General features: G+C 29.5%; 1 long non-coding RNA gene across 1 annotated transcript; it reads right to left on the minus strand.

Annotated features, from left to right (window-relative positions):
- Positions 1–460: 460 nt before the first annotated feature.
- LOC111087340 lies at positions 461–6,761 on the minus strand. The gene is made up of 3 exons (XR_002612041.1): positions 6,592–6,761; positions 5,920–6,000; positions 461–1,097 (listed from the first exon to the last, which is right to left on the minus strand). It is a non-coding gene; the product is annotated as an uncharacterized LOC111087340 (long non-coding RNA).
- Between the last annotated feature and the right edge of the window lie 264 nt (positions 6,762–7,025).

The following is a 7,025-nucleotide window of genomic DNA, read 5'->3' on the forward strand; positions in this document are numbered from 1 at the left end:
GTAGTCTCTCTCTCTGTAATAATATATATATATATATATATATATATATATATAGCTTGTGCTGCCACCTAGTAATTGTTATATATAACATCTCAGTTACATCTTCAAAACATTCCCAAGAAAATGTGGTACCTGTGACCACTCAGAAATGTATACGTCATGTAGTGAAAATGACGTAACAGAAGCATCAAATTCTGACCTGAGGGGTGAAGTCTTTGGTGGGACAGTTTAACATTGTGTGAGACATCTTTTTTTTTATATAATGATAAGGTTGGAAAAACAAATTGATTAAATAGTGTTAGACATTTGTTAACTATATTCACACATCGTAAACAAAAACAAAACATTTCTTGAAGGCTAAAACTTTTCTGTGAATGCAAAGGAACAAGGTAGGCAAGAAGTAATTATTCTTTTCATAAATGTTATGTTTGAATTGATAAAATTCCATACTACTTACTGGTATACTATCTCATTCTTCCTCCCTCTGTTTCTTCAGATATACATTTGTGAACAATTAAATATTTTTCCATAGTCATCAACACTTACAGGACAGCAATCAATAAGACAAATCAATGTTTGAAATACAAAAGTACATAAACAGAAGAAGCATGCGAAATTAAAAACTAATCAAAATATTCACTATCTGTAACAAAATAAAACAGTTAAATACTACATTCATAATCTTTGGCTATTATCTTATGATAATGCTAAATATTTAGGGTATAAAGCTGTTGGAGGAACACATGCAAATAATGTTAAATTTTACACACAAAAAAAGTGTTTTAGCATAACCTCAACTTAAAGATCACATCAACATATTCAAACACACAAATGTATTTCAGTAAACAACTAAGAAGATACATATTTTATACTAGTGTTAACTTAATACACTTGAAAGACATTGAGTTTATTCCTAAGGAAAGTTGTTTCAGCTCACACAGAGCACTGAGTAATATTTGGATTTGTTTTCTCTTCTTTACCATCTCTTTAATGTTTTAAAAGCTTATAAATCTTAGACTGGACCAGAAGAAGGAGCTTGGTGAGTGTCATTTTCCTGGTAGGCTGTTCCTCTATGATCTTAGCTAGCAGTTCATAATCTAGAAGAAAAATTAAGATACTTGAAATACTCGTTCCACTACATTTTGGAACTTTAAATATAAAAATTCCTTAAGATATAAATTTCCAAGATTTAGTTTTTAATTAACTTTAATGAATTAGAAATTATTCAGTTTACTATCAAATCTCATAAACATAATAACAAAATGTAAGATAAGCTTGTTCCTAATGCCACGAGTCTAAGAATATGTTGAATATAAGTACAGAAGCTAACACATCTCAAGCAGGACTGAACACAATGTTAGCTATCTACTATATTTGCAAGTATGTATCATGTCATTTTTCATTTAAAATAAATGTATGTCTGTTTTCTTATGTTAGATACAATGTGTATCATATGACAAGAATAAATAATAATTAACAAGTAGTAAAAAAATATTTACTATGAAGACAAAACAATATTAACATAACATAACAAAAGTCCGATATTTAATATATAATGTTCTGCTCCTTATCATAAGGCAAATATCATATTGGTCTAAAGTGACTTGACAATAACTACACTACTACTTTATAGCTTTACATAATCTATGAATCATCTTTCATTAATTCATGTTCTTTCTATACTTAAAACAATCTTTAAAAGGAGATTCATAGAACAGAGTATTGTTTGTTTGTTTGTTTTGAATTTCGTACACAGCTACACGAGGGCTATCTGCGTTAGACGTCCCTAATTTAGCAGTGTAAGACTAGAGGGAAGGGAGCTAGTCATCACCACTCAATGCCAACTCTTTGGCTACTCTTTTACCAATGAATGGTGGGATTGATCGTCACATTATAATGCCCCCCATGGCTGAAAGGGCGAGCATGTTTGGTGGGACGGGGATTCGAACCCGCAACCCTCAGATTGCGAGTCGAGTGCCCTAACCACCTGGCCATGCCGGGCCTAAAACAGAGTATATTATTCACCATGTCATGTCTACTACACATAATTCTATCATATAAAAATCATGAATCCTTAATTACAAAAACACATGTGGTATAGTCAGGTGAATTGAATATTCATATGAGTTATCAAATAGTTTAATGAAATAACAGGCGATTCATTCAAGATATTGATAACAGAGCATTACTAAATTTAAGCAAGTTGATGTAAAATGTAGTAATGAGACAGAACACAAAGTGAAACATAAAATGAACAATCTTTATTATACATAAATATAAAAACAGTGTGTACACTTACAATTACTTATTTTGGACCTGGCTGACTACTGATTACCAAGTTCTCCTAGACTATTCTCAAGTATTTTACAGACCAAACTGTTAAATCAAATGTTTCTTAGATCCCAAGAATCCTCACACCTACCAAGAGCAACATGTACTACCACACGACTGATCATTCTCACACAATGTCGTACTAAGAAATGTCCACACTGTTAGTATCAGATATTACATAATTTGAGAAGAACAAAAGATTAACTTAATAGTTTTCTTTACCACGTGTTCTATTAAACCTACACATATTCAGAACAAACAATGAATTCAGAATAAGCATTATAATACTACAAGAAGATAGAAGCACAATATATTCCATTATCCCAGAAATACCTTGTTTGATCCTCTGATCTGCTAAGTATTCACCAATTCCTCACTTACAATCTTGTATTTTCCCCCCTGTTACTCATACCTCTGAATAACATTTTTAAACATAATAATATATATTATATGCATATACAACTTAACGAAATGTTGATGTGCAAGTTTTTAATGAATATAAATTAAATGTCAAACAACCTTTATTTTAATGTTCCATAAAATAAAAACAGCTAAAGATTTTGACAGTGATATCAAATGTGTAAGCTGGCAAAGGAAAAGAATATAATTCAGGAGTAACCTAGACAATACTAGGAAAAGTTATATTGATATCTGATACCATGATCAAATATCATATAAATGATAAATACATTTGGCTACAACAATCTAGCATATTACAAACCATATTTCAACAATGTCAACATCTTCAATGAGTCTCTTAACAATACTGTGACTGTAATACTACTAAATAAGTATAAAAAATTATAATAGAGGGTGCAGTTTTGAAGGATACATTAAAAAAGGTTATGTTAATTACAATGTCTTTCAATAGCACTTAGGTTATCTAGTTTGTAGGCTGTTTTTTAACTTGTGCGATTTCCAATATCATGGCTGTCATACACTAAATATGAGTCATAAGATCAATACATTTTTGTGTGTGTATATATATATATATTTGTTAAAGTTGGTCTACTGTATGATATCGAATAATGAATTCAATAAAATGTCATAACATTATTCAAATACTTTAATTAATTTATGTTACTACATGATAAAATACAATGGACTCAAAACCCCATAGATAATACATTTATTTGATTGTTTTAGAGCAAAGCCACACTGGGCTATCTGTTGTGTCCACTGCAGGGAATTGAACCCTAGATTTTGGCATAGACTTATCACTGTCCCACTCGGGGTCAGAGCAATAGATAGTCATTATTATTTACTAAAATGACCTTCACTCTAAATGATTCACAAATACTGCATGTAAAAGAAATTAACTCTAGGTATGATTATGTTAAGAAAAATCACACTCCCACAGAGAAATCATACACATTAATATAACAATAAAGGAGTTGCATCCATGACAGAAAAAAAACAATAAGGAGTATAATCAAAACAAACAAAAAAGAAAAATTAGAAAAACAATGAAATAAAGAAAACTGGTGTGTTTTACAGCATCTGTAGTAAATCTGTATTAACATTATAACAAACATATCTTGAATATAAATAACATTAACATCAATGAAAAAACAACTTAAACTAGCTGCAATTAACAGGTCCAAGTCTGGAAAACATAGGTACAATTGTTGGGTGGTTAAAAATGGCACTTAAATTCCAGTTAAAAGACCTGAAAACTAGATAGATATATAGAAATCACCATGAAAAACAATCCATTAACTATTTATATTACAAATCACTCAAAATGCTTTTCTGCTTACAGGCATGAGTCTACAATCAAACAACAATGTTCATGCCTCAATCAAGTGACCAAACTTATGACCTACTAAGACTAATCCTTATACAATTTAGACCTATTTTCAAAGCAAATTGATAAAATAATAACAAAAATAGCAATGATAACAAATAATTCAAATATCCTTTACAAGTTATTTATTCAACTTTTAATGCATTTACAATGGATACCATTGTGTTCTACAACATAACTGTGTTTATTCTAATGACCTTTTTAACAATATTTGCAATGCAGCAATAGATACACATGTACTGTTCTCAGTTCAATTAACAACAGTTGCAATGCAACAATACCTGTAGAGTTCTCAGTTGAAGTCACAAATAAACTTAATGTAAAAAAATTAAACAAAAAAGGATACAAGCTTAGTATATATATATATATATATATTTGTTTTTAATCCATTTAGCATCATTTAACAATTTTCTGAATTTCTCAGAGCTAAAACTGTGAGAAATAAACTGGTAAAACATAATTATTATAATTAACTGGATCTCCACAATTTTGATGGTATGTCTTGTCAACACAGCATTCACTTTACAATATAGCTATTACAGGAATATGCAGCTTCAACACTATATTTAAAACCAGAATTTTTATGCTTGCATAGAAAATGAAAAAATATGTAGTGCCCTCACATTTTAAATCTGTAAATTGTAATGCATCACAAAAACAGCAATACACAGTTTTTAAGAGTTTGAATGTATCACACGCTAGAAATCCAAGACTCAATAAGATCTTGATAAAGTATACAAGCTCAAATACTGTATTGGCTATGCAGCATTTCTCTTTTGTTATAAATACACTTTCACTTCTTACAACAGTACACAGGTTGATCCACACAGGTACGTAAAATAGCAGTAGGTTATTAGTATTGGACATTTGTTAACTATATTCACACATCGAAACAAAAAAACAAAACATTTCTTGGAGGTTAAAACTTTTTCTGTGAATGCAAAGGAACAAGGTGGGCAAGAAGTAATTATTCTTTTCACAAATGTTATGTTTGATCACAACAATAGAATAAAATAATAATCATAAAATCAAAAATGAGAAGTTCTCAAATTTGTTTCTTACAAACAAATTAATTAACTAACTACCAAAAAACAAAACTCTTTCACAAAAAGAACTGTGAAACAAAACCTTAACTATACAATATCTAATGTAACAAACAGAGAGTTATTTTGATGGATGCATTATGATTTTGGGTAACTTCAAGGGTAAGAACAAACATGGGCATCAACAGAAATTTTTCCAGGGAGGACAAAGTAGTGTGAAGTTGTGAAGTGAATAAAATATTTATATACAAATGCTGAATATATAAATAAATAAAGAATTATATTTCTCTTTTGGGGGGGGGGGGGGCTTAATACACATGTATTAAAGTTTATATTTTATCATGGCATAAACACATCAATAAACCTTTTTTATTTACTGAAATTTGGATAATAGTGTTTCACCATCAAAATGGTATTGATTGCAAAGCTATATCTATCTATAATTCTCAGTTAATATTTTATAATTTCTACCTGAAAAGCTGCTAAAATTCTACAATACTAATTACATTTAATAATCAATAGTCTTAATTATGAGTAACAGACAAACTACAAAAAGCTTTTACAACCACTCTGTCCTAAGTCATCATTTGGGTACCTTCAATGCTGGTAGTGTTTTTGGCCTGTAACCCAAGAGTGCCTGACAAAGTTGGGCCAGCGTAGCAATACTACCAAGAACCGAAGCATAAATGTCACACAATAAGCTTCATGTAAATTGCCTATTGCATTAGGCCTACTTACTTTTATTTGAACTAATTTGAAGTTAGACTTTTGGTTGTCAATAAATCCTTTCTGGTTGACTACCTAAGAATATTGTTTTGTCTGAAAACAAGAAACATAGATTTAAATTGTGCTTGAGAACCATTTTTTAAATCATCATTACTGAGATAGATAGTATAAAAATGTACCCTTTTCAGGATGATGATAAGAAAATATCTAATTTTTATATCTACCTCTGACAGTTGTTTTATCAACTAATATCTAGGTGTATATATGAACATCACACACATTCATTCAAAGATTAGCTCAATATAAGGTTTACAACTGTTCATGTAATATGAAATGCTATCAGGATATTTAGTGGAAGTATAAATTTAAGATGATTCAATGTTCCCTTAGTCACAAGGAAATATTACATAACGCCATATAATGAAATAAGCTTAACATTGAATGTCATTTTTATAATTAGTATTATATTTCACAAAAAATTATCCTTGTTTTTACAGTTACTTTTAATTGTAGAAAAATCATTCAAGCTTATTATTTGTAGTTAATAATGTAGCAGCATTTGGACATCATTTAATTTTCACACTGCACAATGATAAACAATGTTTTGCCAAAATAAAATTATTACACTGGAAAAGGTAACGGGTCTTAATATTTTTAATAGAGGGTCGGTAACATTATTCTTACCTATTTTATGAAACTGCTCTTCTTAAAGTTTTCCATTTCAGTATAATTCATCTCTAAATATGATGTGATTTGATGACAGCAAACTCATGCTGAGATAACAACACCAAAAAGACTTTAATAACAGTGCACTATAAATTGAAAAATAAAAACAGACATTCAAATTTGAAAATTCCTAGATTTAAAACTGTTGTTCGGATACTTTACTCTCGCACAAAAAAAAACTACCTGAAGAATACAACTAACCATATCATAGTATTAAAAACTATAATAATTTATCTAATTCAATAAAAGTATTTTATAGGCAAGATATAAATTACAATACATGAATATTTTAAATATAAAACTGGACTGGCAGTGGATACAGAACACTAAGTTATTATTCTCCTTAAATCTGAAGTAGCTACTTGTATATATTCAGTGTACTTGTGATAATT

This window comes from Limulus polyphemus, unplaced genomic scaffold, assembly GCF_000517525.1.
Source record: "Limulus polyphemus unplaced genomic scaffold, Limulus_polyphemus-2.1.2 Scaffold2033, whole genome shotgun sequence".
Lineage (NCBI taxonomy): Eukaryota > Metazoa > Arthropoda > Merostomata > Xiphosura > Limulidae > Limulus > Limulus polyphemus.